This window comes from Lontra canadensis, unplaced genomic scaffold (assembly GCF_010015895.1).
Source record: "Lontra canadensis isolate GAN:19392208 unplaced genomic scaffold, GSC_riverotter_1.0 scaffold21, whole genome shotgun sequence".
In the NCBI taxonomy this organism is placed as follows: Eukaryota; Metazoa; Chordata; class Mammalia; order Carnivora; family Mustelidae; genus Lontra; species Lontra canadensis.
This window is the reverse complement of record NW_022631015.1, coordinates 21072320-21089088: the sequence shown is the minus strand read 5'-3', so window position 1 is coordinate 21089088 and position 16769 is coordinate 21072320.

The window sequence follows — 16769 nt, the reverse complement described above, 5'->3', positions numbered from 1 at the left end:
CCTGAGATGTATATATCACGCATTCTCAGAGGAAGCACACATTTTCGTGACCCAATTAGCAAAACACCAAAATAATTTGGAGAGTCCGTGAACCCAAGGGTCGGTCTATAAGTAATAGCAAACCTGGCCCAAGACCAGCGTTGGCCTCAAGATTGCCCCCATTTCCAAGGCAAGGGCTGTTCAAAATTTTAAACCACCTCGGGCTAAAACCTGTTAAATCTGTTGTCAGTTCATTTGCAAATTTTCCTTTCTCCCTAACCTGAAAACGTTTGGATTTGTCAATGCGTTTAGTCAGCAGCTGACTGTGGATTTTTGCTTACCCCTGGCAAACTGGAAACTGCCTACTCCTTCCAAATCCCATCCTCCGACTCACTGACCGGTCATTTTGCATTTTGTTGCCGGTTATGCTTTGCGTGGCGGTGGTGGGAGGTGGGGTGGCCCACCTGCTCTGTCCCCGAGGTACACTCAGGCTTGTGTTTAGAATGTGCACTGATTTAATGACAATTACCATTCTATCCAAATCTGCCGTAAGGCTATGGCGAAATTCCGGTTCCCATTAGTCAGCGAACCACTGATTGAGAGGTGTTTCAAGTGCTTGGTGCTGTGACAAAAGCCATCGCTTCTCAGGCTCCTCAGAGACACTGTAATGAAGTTTCTTGGTTGGAGCAGTGTGGAAAATCTATTTTGTGGCATTTAGAAAAGATAATGCTGCAGGTGCCCCCATGCACAAGTGTAATTCCAATCATATTGTGTCTAAATAGGCAAAAATGAAGGAGTAGATTGTATTAAAATAATTCCCTCGTTCACCATCACCTACTGCACCTGCCGAGTTAACGTTGTCTATTAGCATCCCAAAGTAATTAGTATTTTAATAAAGGCACAATACCTGCTATGGTTAATGCCAACTTGGTTGGTAAATCCTCTCTGTTTATTTTTTCAGCTGCCATCACCACCCCCATCAAAGCTGTTGGCCCATGTTGCCTGTGGTCCTATTGTTCTCCTGAATATCGTGACATCACTTAAGGATCTGGAAAAAATTGTCATCGTTCCCAGATATTAATGATATTGAATTCTGCACAGCTTATGAAGAGGGGATTTTGGGTGTGCTCTAACTTGAGCAGTAGGTAGCGAGTGCCCCTGTAATAACTTTTGTTTTTAAAAAGCAAGGTTGTCTTACCCTGATCTAAAATGCATAGGTAAAAAATGTAACAAAGCCCTTGACCCACAGAGATGTCTCCTAAATGGCCTCTCTGTTCCTACTACTGCTTCCCTGTCTTGTAGTCCCCGCAGAGCAGCAAGTATGATTCTTTTAACATAGACATTGGACCAGGTTACTCTGCCTTGATAGTCATTCCCCATGAGGCTCATAATCAAAAGTAAAGTCCTAAAATGCCCTACAGAGCCTTTCGGAGGTAGAGAGGTGGATCGCACTCGTTCTCTGAGCTCACCCCCATTCTTCCCCTTACTATTCTCTGGCTGTAGAGCGCTCCCCTTGACATTTTGTTCTCGGGGTGAGATACTCTTCTCCCTGTATTTGCATAGCAACCACTCCAAGTCCTCTTGATGTCAGATACTCCCCATGGTGCTCAAAATCAAGACCCTCCATGCCATCCTGGGACACCTGTTCCCCTTACACTAGTCTCTTCCTTCTTTTCTCCTGCAGGTCCTCTTCTTCTCCAGCATACTCTGTGAGCATTTGGTATGCTCTACGCAGTTGGGTCCCAACTTCAGATGGTATGACTTAAAATTTTTCCACTTTCCGATGGTGCAAAAGCGATATGCATTCAGTGGAAACCGTGCTTCTGACTTTGGATTCGGATCTTTTGCCAGGCTCTCCCGTGATGCGGGGTGGTGTCTACATTCTCCCGAGTCAGTCACATGATCATGAAGGTGGACAACCACCGGACTTACAGCCATTCTGTTCCTACACTCCGCTCTTTCGTCTTCAGAACAGTATTCAATACCTTACCTATGCAACCCTTCGTCAAATAGGCTTTGCGTTAGATGACTTTGCCCACCTGTAGGCTAATGTGAGTATTCTGAGCACACTTAAGTTAAGCTAGGCTGAGCTATGATGTTGGGGAGGTTATGTGTATTGAATGTATTTTTGACTTAATGATTTTTCTACTTATGATATGCCTGTTAGGATGTAAACCCACTGTAATCAAGGAGTATCTGTAATTCTCAAGAATTTTCAAGCTTCTACTCTACTTGAGAGCTAGCAAGTTAGACTACTGTCATGTCATGAATCCTGGCAGAAGTCATCAGTCTGGGTCAGAGAGAAAGGATTTTATTACTTTCGAACATAGGGAGCCACATGAATGTCAACATATTTACTAGCTCCCCTTGCTTTGAGCCCCATGGAGGTGATGTGAGTGGGTCCAGATGGATGCCTACACACCCACTGCATAGTGATATGGGCAATGAACCCAAAGCTCAGAGATTTCAGATTCTTTTATAGTGTGCAATAAATGTCCGACTCTTTGTTCCAGAGTGAGATAGTATCTGTCTTCCAAGACTGTTCACAGGACAGATATTCTTGTTAATAATGGCCAGAAAAGGGGTGCTCAAAGCTTTGCTAACAAGATGTGCAGAAACACAAGAGACCCATGGAGGATCATCTCCCAACTATAATATAATTTTTATACTTGAGGGTACAGGCTTCCCCCAAAGTAAATTCCCTCAGAGATTTTATTTCTTCACTGATACACTCAAAAGGTGAAGAAAATGGATTTAGACTTTGTTTTTCAACCCCCAGTTCCCAAGTCTGCCACTTCCTCCCTGGGTGTCTTTAGTCAGAGTAATCTCTGTGAGTATCAGTTTTCTCAATCATAAAATAGGAATGGTAACTAACACCTCTCTAACCCATTGTGGGATGAATTCAATGTTAAGTGTCAGTAAGTGTTGGAATTCCCCAAGGCTCAGATGTAGACAGGAAATGAAATCTCCTCTTGAGTTTCACGGCCTGACTTTGGCCATATGTAATGTCTTTTCAATTTATGTTGCTAGCGTAGTCCTTTTCTCTGACACTTAGTCTTGTCTATCCTACGTGTACCCCAGCTGAATTCATTTTAATCTTTCCAAGCGGGGTCCTCCTCCAGGTCTCTTAACACAGTCAATGTCCCCTCCATCCATTTTTTGAAGCAAGCCATAATCCATGAGTCCTCTTTGACTTCCTTTACATCCAATTTGTCCCACACTCACGGTCGATTGCTCATTATTTCTTGTTCATTTTACCACTGAAGTTTCTTCAGACTGTATTCACATTTTTACATGTCTGCTGATACAAATGTAAGTCAAGTCCAGTGATTCTCAGCTGTCTCAGATCAATGTCTCCCAGTAACAGAGAATATTTTATAATACCTCCCTCACTATGCTGAAAAAAATCATACCTAACATAGCCACACTTACACATAAAGTTTCAACACAAAATGAAAGTATTTTAATTATATTAAGTACACATAGATGACAATTTTATTAAAGTAATACGTATTTCCATTTGTTAGTATCAGGTGTGGATAGACCAGAAGACCTAACCATGCCATCAGGAGTATGTGTCCACATACAAAATCATTCTGGACTTGAAAGCTACAAAGTCAGGGTGATGGCAGGTCCATCGTATTGGACTCAAATGTCAAGAACAACCTTACCTTCAGTGACACAATTTTCCAAATGGCTAAAACTCTTAGTGACTTCTCAAGCAAACTGAAGAACAGTTATGTCTTCATTACATAGGAGGGGCATTCCCGGAAAATTCAGTGTATACTTAAATCATACAAAAGTACTATGTGTTTATATGTGAAACATAACTTGATTCTATCTAGAAATTTCATGTACATGAAAGCCTATGGTTTTAAGTGGACATTCCAAAGTTTTATAAGATGGAGACAATTATCCTTTCACATGTAAATATCCTGCACATTTTAAGATATGCCTAGTAGACCTGGACCTCACCTACCATTAAGTAACACTAACCAGTGCTCATCACCTTGGAAAAAATGAAACAAAATGGAACAAAATTTCCATGGAAGACTATGGTTCTCTCACTGAGAACTACTGGTATAATAGTAGAATCTACTACTATAGATCAAATTGTCCTTACTCTTAACTCATTAGCTTCCTGACAGTCTTTTTGGCTTCACTCTTATCCCCTCTAATGCATCCTCTTCCCTTAGCCAGGGCTGTTTCTCAAACCTGGATTATTTTACTTGTATTAGTCTGGATTCTCCAGAGAAACAGAACCGATAGGATATGGAGGTATATATGAATTTATTACAAGAATTGGTTCATGCAATTATGGAAGTTGAGAAGTCCCGAGATCTGCGATCAGTAAGCCAGAGACCCAGGGGAGCTGATGGTGTGCTTTCCAGTTTGAGTCTAAAGGCCTGAGATCCAGAAAAATCTGATGATGGAATTTCAGGTCCAAAAGCCAGTAGGTTCAAGCCCTTGGAAGAGCCAATTTTTTTGGTTAAAGTCTGAAGTCGGGGTGGGGGGGCGGAATCAATGCCCTAGTTCAAAGCAGGCAGGCAGGAGGAGTTTCCTCTTACTCTGGGGAAGGTCAGTCTTTTGACCTATTCAGGTCTTCAACTGATTGGATGAGACCCACCCATACTGGAGAGGACAATCTCAGTTTTATTCATTTTACCATTTCGAATGTTAATATCATCCAAAAAACTCTTAGTGACTTCTAAAAACAGACACATCATCCAAAAACAGGCACACCCAAAAATATTTTTGACCAGATATCTGAGCACCTTGTGACCCAGTCAATTTAACACATGAAACTAACCAGCATTGTTGCCATTTTGTTTTCTTAAGGCATAAAAGCTTTGCATGACTTCTAAGGCCTTAAGTTATCTAACTCTTGTTTGCTCTCAAGCCATAGCTCTCCATTTGCATATCCCACTTACAGTTCAGCCACACTGACCTTTTTATTCTACAGATGCAGTATGATCCCCTTCACTCAACAGGGCCTGTGTGTATCTGTTCTCGCTGTGTACTCTTCCTAACACATTAGCTTTCCAAGTTAACTCCAAATTATAGCTTCTCTGCTTAGAAGCTATCGGCTTTTGTCTAGAAGATACAATGACCTTTCAAAAAAATTTATCTTAAACTTCTCTATATGGCCAAAGGTGACCTTAAACATATTTAACAAGCAAGACATGGGAATCAGTCAATCGAAACCCATGCCAGCTACCAGAGAAGCATCCAAGGGACACTAATCTATTAGGGGTCAACCCCTTAGTTGTTGGATCGTGTTGTGCCCCGGGTTGGGATGATCCAGGACATTCCTGAGGACAGAGTAGAACAGTGAAGGAAAGTGGGAGCTGACAGACTTGGAGAATCAAATATTTACCAACTCTCAACTATGTTAATATTTTGAAACCAGTACAGCTATTGAAAGTAAAACAAATTAAATAATAATAAATGTTATAATTATTTCTATGAATTTTATAATTATGTTTATTATAATAATAATAATCATTATGACATGCTATCAGTTGCATGCCAGTATTTAGACTGAGGTGGAATTTATCTACAGATATTGGTAGCATTCTCAATCTACTCCACCCCAGGAAGAAATCTTTGCAGAGCATGTAGCTGGGGGAACTCTCCTTTATTACCCTTCACACAATTCTAATCTTTCTCTTATGTGCAAAATGATTTGATTGAGCTTTCTATCATGAGATTGTAAAGTCAGTGAAGGCAGGAACTATATTTTTGCACACCACATCAGCCTAAATACCAAAAATAAAGTGTGTGGCACATATAGAAATCAACAAATATTTACTGACAGGATGAACATAGACGTCTTTCTTCAAGTGAGTACTCGACTCATCTTAATTTCTTTTTTCCTCTCCGACTTATCTCCAAGCATGATCTGATATTCATTTATTCATTTGTTCATGCATTCTTTCGTTCATTTAAATCAGCACACATCAATAAACTTCCAAATATTAGCCAGCTGAAAATTTTAAGGAGCAAAACTTGAAATTACCTAGTAAGTTTTGGAATTCCCCTCTCCAGTTCTAATGTGCTAAAAAGGACAATGGCATGGAGACTTATTTTTGTGATATAATTGCTTCTATTTCTTACCCTCTGAGCTTTGGGTAAACTTAGCCCCAGATCTCGACTTTTGTTCTCCCTCCCACACCATGCACAGTGCCTCTGTTACACTGAATGTATGGCCAACCTGAGTGCTCACGCCCAGCAGCTTCATAATGGAGGAAATGCAATTCTGTGCTTCCACAATCTATGGGACTAAGATTTAAATAACAGCCAGGGTAAAAGACAATTAATGACCCTAATTATCAGCTCAAAAAAAAAAAAGTCATACAAAGAAGCTGTTTCTAAAGAGAAGACAGAGAAATGGTTATGTCTGCTACCAAAATGAATTAAGACTCCACAATCCAAGACAAATGCTCAGGATTAAGAGTCATGGCTGGTCTTCAAGTGTCACTTATATACTTTCAGACCTCAAAATTTCCAAAACAAAAGAGATCTGCACTTTTTCTTGTACTTATTATCTGTCTGTTCAATGCTCCATGAGGTTGATGCCTCTGTGAAATTAAAAATAATTGGTTTATGGAAACTGAACAAAAGCCTAAATTTAAAGCACATTTTAAAAAAATCAAATTCGTTAATTTGGTTCACTTACTCATTGACCCCATCCCACCAACTCTAGCAACCTTTGTGTGCTACTCTGTGATTAAACCTAAAAATATGTTTAGATAAGCTCACAAGTAACTGTGGTGAGAAAATATCTTTATTTATTAGGCAACATGACTTTCCCACTATTTCTGCACCTTTATTCTTCACCCTTACCCAATCCCAACCAAATGAGAAAAGGCATTCTGCTGGCCTTGCCTTAAGAGAAGTATCTGCTGAAGACGACAATGAGTGAGGAATAAAAACCTTGGCTGTTGAGTTTTAAAATAAAAAGATGAGACACAGGAAGGAAATAGATTTGAAAGGAAGCAAGAATAAAAAAAAAAAAGAAAAGAAATAACAGAGCAGTGTTTTTAACCCTAGAGTCTAGACAGAATTTATCACATGGGGAGAACAGAAGAACAGGCAGGAGGAAAAAAGAGTAATAGAGAAAAACTTGGGAGAAGGTCTGGGCTCCTTATCCTTTATCCTTAAGAGCACACTGGGGAGAGGGGGAATATTAGAAACCTTGGATTAATCTGGAAATCTAGGACCACAGGAGAAGTGTGTCCTTCAGCCACAGGGAATATTCTGGAGCAGGTGAGATGAAACTTGGCTCAAGAGATGTCAGCCTGCAGTAGTAGTGACCAAAAATCAGATGCTGCCCTCACAAGCATAGCACCGTGAGAGTCCCTAGAGTTTAGACGGTGGGCAGAGGAGATCAGGGCGGGAAAACTAATTTGGCTGTGGCTTCTTTTTACAACCAAGAAGAAGGAACACAAAGTGGGAATTAGAGTGATATAGGAAAAATTAAAAGACATTATTTCTTATACCTTTGGGGAGTTTGATGAAAAGGTCTTAGGTAGTGCCATCAAATGGCTCGTGTCTCCTTTATAAACCTGGGTCTTGTCTTAGTCAACTCAGACTGCTGTAACAAAGTTAGAAACATCAGAACTTCATTTCTCACAGTTCTAGGGGCTGGAAGTCCAAGACCAGGGTGCAGAGACCTCTCTTCTGAGGTATGGGCACCAACTTTTCCTTCACCACAAGGGTGGAAAGAGAGCTCACAGGCTCTCGGGCCTTTCCTTTTAAGGCCACTAATCCTTTTTTTGACTTCTCCATACTTCTGGTCTCATCACCTTCCACAGGCCCTACTTCCAAATATCATCATACTCAGATTAGGGGCCGGGCACAAACATTCAGTCCGTTTGAAGATCTGGACAAGGACATCAGGATTTATTAACATTTAGATTTTCCTATAGTGTGCCATGATAACAAGTTATAGAACATCTAAAAAATAAATTTAGACCAAAGGAAAGTTGACGGGGCATACCGTAGTGCAATATGATAGTGATGCTCTATGTGCCTTCAGACAGTTTCATATTGTGCCTGTAGACAAGGCACCCACGGTGTCCTGCCTTGTCCAAAATCATTACTCTGGAAAGTATATAGGACTCCAGACGCAAGAGTGGAGGGGACAGAAGACAGTTGAGTAGGCAGAATCTTCTGTTGATCCAGAGCAAATTCCACATCAGGTGATGAGAGGGACGTTGTGTAAAAAAGGAACCATTTTTGAATAAAAACCCTAAATCATAAATTATTAAAGAGGAAAATCCATTACCAAAACAAAAAATTGTGTGAAGATGCCAGGCATGTCTTTGCTTCCATCTCATCGATCAGTCCGGATCTCCCTCGTAGAGAAGCAGGTGGAGTAAGGACCTTCCCCCCGACACTTCCTGCTCTCTGTGTTCTTGACCGGCAAGAGACACAGGCTCATGGCTCTAACCTTGTGGGTTTCCCAATTCCTCTAATTCCCTCACTTTATGCTCCAGCTTGCAATCAATATCACATAGATGTTGAGTTTAGAATGAATGTTCTGGAAGGGACATTGAAGTTATTTGCAGGAGGTGAGACCTCTAGCTCACTGCCCCTGGGTCTGGCTCCCTTCGGCTCCTACCGCTCTGCTTCTCTTCTTTTTTTTTTTTTTTTTTTTAAGATTTTATTTATTTATTTGACAGAGAGATCACAAGTAGGCAGAGAGGCAGGCAGAGAGAGAGAGAGGGGAAGCAGGCTCCTTGCTGAGCAGAGCACCCAATGCAGGACTCGATCCCAGGACCCTGAGATCATGACCTGAGCCGAAAGCAGAGGCTCAACCCACTGAGCCACCCAGGTGCCCTACCGCTCTGCTTCTTGAATGAAGACACAGTTCACCCCGTGGAAGCCACAGGTCAGCGTGCAGAGGTGACACGAGGCACATGAAGAGGAAGATATTACTTATTGAAAATCCCTTCTCGTGCTTACATGACTAGGTAATAGTTTACGATAGGTTGCTGGAGGATTCTAACCTAAGTGGCTAGTCCTATCTCATCACACATGTGCCCCCCTATGGATGGAGGGCATTTTCCTTCCTGAGTTGAAAGAGTGACTCTTAGAAATACTCAGTTGCTCTTAAATGACCCTACCTAATAATCTATCCCATCAGCATTTGTCTTAGTGTGTTTCCTAGAGCCTGAAGAACTTCCCAAGGTGTATGGGAAGCCCTCTTCCCAGCTTCCTGAGTCAGTAGAGAGGGGCTAAGATTGAGAATTGACAGCAGGACCCGAAGAATCTTTGCTTTTTTTTTTTTTTTTTTTTTTAAACAGCCCGTTTCTTCCCACTAAAAGCTGAGAAACCCTGCCCCATAAACGTGATCCCCTAGCGTAAGCCTGGGCCGCATCAAAGTGACCCAGGGTTTCTTGGGTGTGAAAAACCTCTGGGTTTCATCAGGGTGAATTGATCTGCTGGGATCCTGCCCCGTCGGGTGAGCTGAGATCCCCATTGGTGGGCAGCCAGAGGCACACACTGTAGCCCCCAGAACCCAGGGAATAAGTCTCAGCCATGTGTGCAACTCCGAGTTTGGCCCCAACCAATTTATGGCCAACTCTGTTTATAATCTCGTGGCATATGCCTCTGTCGTGTTTGTTTGTAAAGGGCTGGGGCTGGGTGTGTGATGCATCACAAATGATATACTGTAGAGTTTCCCAGGATAAATGAAATATGTCCATTTTGTCCCATCTGGATCTTGTTATTTTTTTTTTCCATGATTAGCATTTTGGCAGTTTTCACTCTTCCATTCTGCTGTTCTATGCACCCAAGGGAGGCGCGGAGTTGAGCTCTTTCCAAATCCGGGTAGTGCTGTGTGGAGAAAACCCACAGCTGAGAGAGAACTTTCTTTACAGTGCATTCTCTGTGTTGGGGAGAGGGGAGCGGGGAGCAGAGGTGGCGACCGCATCCCGCGGCCACTGAACGCACCATGACATCAAGACACACGGGAGTCACCCAGGGTGGAAATGTTCCCACCAGATCATGGTCAGGAGGCAGATTTTCTGTGCCCCAGAAGCAGCTGTGCTTGTGAAATTCTCCACATCCAGTTTCGCTGAGCTGCGGATCGAGGCCCTGCTCTCAGGAATTTACTGTGCTTTGCTTGACATCAAAATGGGGTCACGATGTTCATTTGACACCTTGTTAATTTATGCTGCAACAGAAACCAAACCAAACCAAATTTGCTCGTAGGCAGTAACATGATTTATTCTTTGTAAATAATGCTAGAACAGACCCAAAGTCTGGTTTTCATTTGGGGTGAGGTACTGGAGGAGAACAGGGAGACAGAACAGCCCGCTGGGGGCAAAGGTCTCTTTTTCACTTGTGGAAGAGATGGAGCCCGCTCAGAAGTCACAGCCTCCCTGTGCTTTGAAATTGGCTGTGGCTCTTTCTAGTTTTCTATTTAAACAATGGTGGCCTGTAATTGATATTTTCAGGTAGGACCTTGTGTCTCAGATTGAAAAGCTCTTGCTGTTTTCTTTCACAAAGTATATTTCTACTCAGATTTTCATCCATGCGCATAGACTAAATTTTCGTTTGCATTGTCTAAATTTTCATTTAAAATGTGTAAAATCAGGCAATTAGAAACTAATGTGGTAATACCCAAACCAAGAGAAAAAAATCAAGAAACAGCCTTTTGGAGTTCTGATTAAGAATTAATGCATGTGACCCTCTGTATGAGAAGGCTTGTCAGGATTCAGTTACTGGGACACCTTTATTATTTTCACGCTATTGCGGCAGTGTACCATTTATAACTTAAGCATTTCATAAATTTTTGATACATCATTAGAGATGATGCTGCCACTTCGAATGATGAGATCAAGTATTTAATTCAAAACAAAACCCCAGATGTTCCAGCTAAAATATTGTACTGATTTCTATATATATTTTTAAAGATTTTATTTATTTATTTGAGAGAAAGATTGAGAGCATGAACAGAGAGGAAGAGGGAGAGGCAGGCTCCCCCGCTGAGTAGGGAACCCTACTTGGGGCTCAATTCCAGAACCCCGGGATCATGACCTGAGCCGAAGGCAGCCACTTAACCGACTGAGCCACCCAGGCGCCCCTCTGATTATTATATTTATATGGTTTCTATAATTACCAAATCTTCTTTCGGTGCAAATCACTCTGCGGGTACCATCTATCTCTATCAACCTATGTCTATCTATGTATGTTATGTCTGTATTACGTAATATATAGCCAATTGATGTATTAGTTCAAAATATGAGTTCTCTCCATTTTCTGAGTCTGCAGAAATATGACTGATTGATTCTGTTTTTAAAATCAGACACAGCTCCAGCTCCTGAAACAATTCTCGTCCACAGGCAAGAATGGTAGGAAAACACACAGCTCCCTCTCCTATCTCCCCTCTCTCCCAGTCCTTCGGTGGTTAGTGATTGTTATACCTTAAGTCAGTGGAGAATTTAGCAGTCCCCTGGAAAGCATGCATAGATGACAGTCTTACTTGCCATCCATCAACAAGCCTGAGACGGAGCCCAAGGATGTGTATACTAAGTGACTTTCTAGGTGCTTCGGACCTAGATGGTCTTCAAATCACACTTTTGAGAAACAGTGCTTTAAAATCTGTGTGATCCTATAATCAAGGCCAAATCACAGGCTTTCATAGGATACCACAATACTCCTGGAATTAGGTTTCTCTGGAAAAGAGAGCCAGGAAGCTGTAGGTTTTTTTGTTTTGTTTTGTTTTGTTGTTTTTTTAGTTTTTTTTTTCCTTTTCATCTTCTCTCTCAAAAATGAGTATCACCAGGTTACAACATCATGTTAGCTGGATTTCTGACACTAGGGGCAGACTTCCTGAGTAATGACTTTGCAGCGCATAGATCCTTACCGCCCTCCCTCCATCCCCATCCACCTGTCTCATGATGCCTTGTTGTTGACCCTTACTTGAATCACATTTGAACGTACTCAGCCTGTTTGGACACTGTGTCTACTTGTGTGTTTATCCCTAGGCGGTCAGATTGTGTGGACTGGTCATTCCCACCAGGGCTCTCTGTGTCTAACAGGTGACATGGGCCAAGTTCCAGGGGCTACCTCTTCTATGCCTGCTGTGCATATGTGATCACCAAGCTTTACAAACCTGCCTCAAGGCAGTGAATACCAACTTTACCTAGCTCTTTCTACTCTTTGGGAAAAAGCTATAAAAATGAAACCACAGACTGGTAGCAAATATTGACAGAACATATATGTAATAAATATATGGTAAAGGACTGGTTTCCAGAATATATAAAGAACTCTTAATAATTAAGTAATTGATATATCAATAATAAAAAATATATTTAAATGGGCAAAGGACTTGAACACACGCTGCTTTAGAATGCCATATTTATTTATAAATAAACATCAAAATGTGCTCAACTTCATTAGTTATTCGAAAAATGTAAATTAAAACTTCAATGAGATATCATTATAAGGATGGTAAAAAAGAAATAACAATATCATGTTTTGTTAGCAATATGGAGCACCAGTAACTTCCTAAATGTCCATGGTGATGAAAATTGGTAAAATCAATCTAAAAACAGTTTGGCAATTTCTTACCAAGTGAGTATGTGCTTACCATACAGCCCAGAAATCCCCACTTACCCAAAAGAAGTGAAAATCTATATCCATACAAACACCTGTATTCCTATGTTCAGAGCAATTTTATTTATAATCATCAAACACTGAAAATAACTCAAATGTCCATCAACCATGGAATGGGTCAACAAATAGTGTGCAGTGAAAACAATGGGATACTACTCAGCAGGAAAACTAATGTTTCGTGCAGCAGAGGGATGGATTTCAGTTGCGTTAGGCTTTGTGAAAGAAACCAGACCCAAAAAGCTAAAGACTGTATAAATCCATTTGTGTACTATTCTGGGAATAGCACAGCTAATGGGACAGAAAGTAGACCTTAGGCTACGTTTTTAGGGGTGGGGAGATGGCAAAGGTGCATGAAGGGACTTTCCAACATGATACGCACAATCGGTTTTTATTATCATGGTGGTGACATGACTGTGTGCATTTGCCAAAATTCATAGAAACGAACACCTTTAAGAAGGTGAATTTTTTGTATGTAATTTATACCTCAAAAAACTTCAAAAAATTTAATTCTGCCAAATATGGCAAAAATGAGAATTTTCATGGAACCCTCACTTTGACCTTGCAGTGTAGTCTTGATCCCCCTTTCCTGGCATGCTCTTTGAAGATAGAAGCATAATTTTTTGCAGTTAAATTTCTTCCAACTGAAATCCTGTGATTATCAAAATCAGACTTCTCCTGACCTCACAGTAATAGACCATGAATGAGCTGAAAATATCTCTTCTTAATAGTTTTCAAGGATCTGAAGGAGGCAAAGGGAATAAAGACTATGATAATCATTAACATTTTAAAAAGTTTCATTCCATTTCACCTGGAATTCCTGGTTTCTGCTGGAATGACATGGATGTCTGCCTCACGGTCTGGGATGGACAAGCTCTGTGACAAACAAGAAGTGGATTGTAACAACATGGCACCGACCAGAGCCCCATCCCCTGGCTTATTCTCATGTGTAAGTCACAGTTAATATTCACCTTGCTAAAATCCTTTAAGAATCAACCCACTGCTTGCCTGCTGACCACGCTCTGGCCACCTGTGGGGTCACCAGAAGATTATTCCTAATACAAATAATCCAGCCCGTGCCGTGGAGCCCATCGTGGAGATTTACTTATCCCAGCTCTTGGAGAGGCGGGGGACTGGGAGGCAAAACATCACACAGATGGGCTCTTGGAAAATCCACCACATCCTGGCTTTTTTCAATCTTTTGAACAGATTTCAATCTTCAGAACTTGGTTGGAGAACCCCTGAAGCGAGGATAATGGAGCCCACCTGCATGGGTATAGCTTTCCATGTCTTCCCGTGTGAACCACAGCATCTCACGAGAAGAACAAATTGCCCTCGATGCTGTGGCTGACTCTATTCAATGCTGCAAGATAGAATGAATTTGTTTATTTAAGTAACACCTCTCATGAATGCACTAATTTCCAACCCGATGGATGCGGGAGTCTTATCACCATTGGAACCTCTCAGTGATGAGAAAGGGGTGCTTGGAGCTTTGCAGAGGCTTCGTTGAAAATTAAATATGCACAATTGTTAATTAAAAATGGATTTAAGGAAGGAGGAGGTTATGGATTTATCTGCATGAATGCAACCATCTGGGTGAGTACAGTTGCATTTTCCAGCAGAGGGGGGAAAAAAACCCTCACAATTTCTGGTAATTCAATGGGAGGCAGGATGAGAGTCAAAGGATAGGAAAGGTTTGATATTTTTTGAAGGATCTAGTCATCACTCATTCATCCAACAATCATTGATAGAGTCCTAACCACGTGCAGGGCACTGACTTACACCCTATGGAAATAACAAGAACGTTCCCTGCTTTCAGATGTCTCCATAAAGAGTGGCATGACCTCATTGAAGACTCAGCTCTGGGTACTTAAAACTATGAAAGTGCCCTGCCAGCCTCATCCGAAGAATAGTTTCCAATCCAATAATGGAATAGTTTCCCTTAAATCTCCAATAGTTAAAATATCACTGAACTGGAGAGGGAATGGGAGCAACATCCCTTTAATGAAATGGGAAGTTATGTAGAAAATATGTCTTTGGGTTAAAATAAAACCAAACTTCTGAAATTTAGGCCAGAACCACTTTTAAAGCAAGTTCTGACCCATTAATAATGCCTTTTAGTTAGAACATACATAAACATGTCAGGAGCATTTATTTAATGAGGTAAACCTTGCCAACTGTTGGTAGACTTGCCATTAAATTTATAGTCTTCTATAGGGTGTTGTTATTCTGTGTCTTTTTAACTCTAATAAATAAAATGATTGAAAATAAAGCTCATGGGGAGAGTAGAGGTGTATATTCATGTCACTGAGTGGGAAACAAATACCTGATTTGAACATGTTGTTCTGTATGAGTTGTGACTGATCCATAGTTATCACCAAAAATGCCCAGTTTTTAGCCCAGAAATTATTTATGTTGTTTCTGCTTCCAAAACAAATACCTATCAAAAAAAGAAAAAAAGTGTAGGGAGGCATCATTTGTTTGTGATTAAAATAAAATATAGTCAATGTTGTACTTATGTGGAATCAGATGGGTGTCCTGTTTTGGGATTTGTTAGTTACAGGAGAAGGAGAATAGGCATGTAGTGGAGAGTAGGAATAGAGCTGGGGTTTATTTTTATCAGTGCAAACGCTGGTTTATTATTGTGTTCATTTGTGACTGGGTGTGATGGGGAAACGCTTTGAGAACCCTGACTTGGCACACATTCAGCGCCTATGAAATATCTGCTGAGGTCAAAATATGTATTCAGAGAATATGAGATTCACTATAAACCAAAAATATCAACCAAGACCAACTGATTTTCATAAAGTCAGAAAAGAATTTGGTATTCATGCAGAGCAACATGTGGGAATGCTACTTATGGCAATAAAGAATTGCATCTTTAATTACAATACGTAAGGAGAAAATATGTAATTAGATTCACAAACAACACTATTTCCATATCTATGAATGGTATGTAGCAAAATCCCTCTATTTCTTTGATTTCAAAAAATTACTGCCTTCATCCACACCAAACCTCTTTGTGCGCTATCTGGAGGTAGCGAAATGTTACCCAGAAGGCATAGTTTTTCTTCAACAAAAACCCAAGTAGTTTTGAGTTCAGGGATTATGTTAGGAATTTCTAATTTAGCATAAGGAAGAAGAGTTGGGAATTAACTGTTTTTTTTTTAAACTATATACCTATATAGTGCATTAACTACATAATTATATTTAACTATATAAATATAAATAAATATTTGTACACCCCTTCATGAAAAAAGTAGTGGATACCACCCTCAAGTGGTAAGCCAGTTTCTTGGTTATCCATGATAATATTTGATGCCAGATTACAACTCAGAATTCAGTAAATGATTGTATCCTTTCCTTGAGTGATCTTAATTTATATCCAAGCAGAAAATGCTTTTGCAATTAATCTAATAGCCAAGCAGATAATCTTAGGACAGTAAATCTTAGGACAAGAAATTGCCAAAGGGCCAGGAATATAAAGGCATGAGCTTCAGAGCTAAGACTTTAATGTTAACCGAAAGAAAGAAAGAAAGAAAGAAAGAAAGAAAGAAAGAAAGAAAGAAAGAAAGAAAAAACCAAAAAATCCTAAACCTTAAAATGGTTAAGGAAATATTTAGTAGTTTCCTACTAAATTGTTATCCTAGCATTTTCGGAAGAAAGGTAAGTGCTATATAAGATTTGGCGGGACATCTTCAACCCACGAAGATATAAGATATCTGGTCAAGGTTTATTTGTTTATGTGAAGTTGGAAAGCAGTTACTTCCAATTTTTAAAGGAAGAATTTGGAAGAATATATCAAGTGTACTTTTTACTAAAATTTTCTCCCAAAGAGTTCTTACTTCAACTGGGATAATGACACTTATAAAAGCTGAAGAATGCCGGTTAGTTTTTAATTTTTGTTTTCCAAATGAAACATACTTTTATTTAGATAGTCTTGTGTTCCAGTAAATGTGTGCAAAACCTCTTTAATAAGCCAAAGCTAAGACATTAAACAGAAGGTTGTTTGTGAGATGACAGAATCGGAACTCTTTTTACACAGATACAACATCATTTAGACCTTGAACGAATATTAAAGTAAATTGCCATCAATGTCCCATCTCAGAATGAAATTGCTTTTCATAAAGCACTTAAAAGAGTTTATACTTGGCAAAAACATT